We start from the raw sequence: 2,203 nt of genomic DNA, 5'->3' as shown, positions 1-2,203 counted from the left end.
ACCCGAAATAATAAACCCTAAGGCCTAAACCCTAAACCCCAACCCACAAACACAAAACCCTAAACCCTAAACAAAAATCCATAGACCATAAACCCTAAACTCTAAACCCCAAACCATAAACCATAAACCCTAAACACTGAACCACAAACACCAAACCCTAAACCCTAAACCCTAAACACTAAACCATAAACTATAAACCCTAAACCATAAACCATAAACCTTAAACCCTAAATCCTAGACCCTAAACCTTAAACCCTAAACCATAATACCTAAACCATAAACCATAAACACTAAACCCAAACCCTAAACCATAAACCATAAACCCTAAACCCTAAACCCTAACCCTAAACCTTAAACCATAAACCCTAAACCATAAACCCTAAACATTAAACCCTAAACCATAAACCCTAAACCATAAACCTTAAATCCTAAACCATAAACCATCAAACCTAAACCCTAAACCATAAACCCTAATCTACAAACCCAAACCCTAAATAGTAAAACCTAAACCGTAAACCATAAACTCTAAATCCTAAACCCTAAACCCCAAACCCTAAATCCTAAACCCTAAACCACAAACCACAATCCCTAAACCATAAACCCTTAACCCTAAACTACAAACCACAATCCATAAACCACAAACCCTTAACCCTAAACCCTAGCCCACAAACAACAAACCCTAAAATACAAATCCTAAACCGTAAATCCTAACCCATAAATACTAAACACCTAAATCCTAAACCATAAATACTAAACTATAACCCTAAACACTAAACCCAAAACCCAAAACCCTAAACCCTAAACACCACCCCACAAACACAAAACCCTAATCCCCAAACCATAAACCCTAAGACCTAAACCCTAAACCCTAAACCCTAAACCCCAACCCACAAACACAAAACCCTAAATCCTAAACCCCAAACCATAAACGATAAATCCTAAACCCAATACAATAAACCTTAAACGCTAAACCATGAAACCTAAACCATAAACCATAAACACTAAACCCAAGACTCTAAACCCTAAACACAAAACCATAAACACAAAACCATAAACCATAGACCTTAAACCCCAAACCCTAAACCATAAACACTAAACACTAAACCAATAACACCAAACCCTAAGCCCTAAACCCAAAACCACAAACCAAAACCCCTAAACCATAAACCATAAACCTTAAACACTAAACCCTAAACCATAAACTATAAACCCTAAACCACAAACCATAACCACTAAACCATAAACCATAAACCTTAAACCCTAAACCCTAAACCATAAACCATAAACCCTAAACCCTAAACTATAAACCATAAACCATATACCCTAAACAATAAACCATAAAACCTAAATCCTAATCCATAAAGCATAAACCCTAAACACAGACCCTCAACGACAAACCCAAACCATAAACAATAAAACCTAAACCATAAACGCTAAACCCTAAACCATAAACCCTAAACACAAAATATAAACCCTAAACCACAAACCCTAAACCACAAACCCTAAGGTCTAAACCATAAACCCCAACCCACAAACACAAACCCCGAAACCCTAAACCTCATACCATAAACGATAAACCCTAAACCCTAAACCCTAAACCCTAAATGCTAAATGCTAAACCCTAAACCCTAAACCACAAACCCTTAACCCTAAACCCTAGCCCACAAACACCAAACACTAAAAAACAAATCCTAAAGCCTAAATCCTAACCCATAAATACTAAATGCCTAAATCCTAAACCATAAATACTAAACTATAACCCTAAACACTAAACCCAAAACCCAAAACCCTAAACTCTAAACACCACCCCACAAAAATAAAACCCTAAAACACAAACCCTAAACCCTAAACCATAAACTCTAAGACCTAAACCCTAAACCCTAAACCCCAACCCACAAACACAAAACCTTAAACCCTAAACCCCAAACCATAAACGATAAACCATAAACCCAATACAATAAACCCTAAACGCTAAACCATGAAACCTAAACCATATACCATAAACACTAAACCCAAGACTCTAAATCCTAAACACTAAACCATAAACCCAAAACAATAAACCATAGACTTTAAACCCCAAATCCTAAACCATAAACCCTAAACACTAAACCACAAACACCAAACCTTAAGCCCTAAACCCAAAACCACAAACCATAACCCCTAAACCATAAACGATAAACCTTAAACCATAAACCCTAAACCA

The sequence above is a fragment of the Arachis duranensis genome, chromosome 1 (assembly GCF_000817695.3).
Source record: "Arachis duranensis cultivar V14167 chromosome 1, aradu.V14167.gnm2.J7QH, whole genome shotgun sequence".
Lineage (NCBI taxonomy): Eukaryota > Viridiplantae > Streptophyta > Magnoliopsida > Fabales > Fabaceae > Arachis > Arachis duranensis.
The sequence above is the reverse complement of the archived record's forward strand: the minus strand, read 5'-3'. Positions refer to the sequence as shown.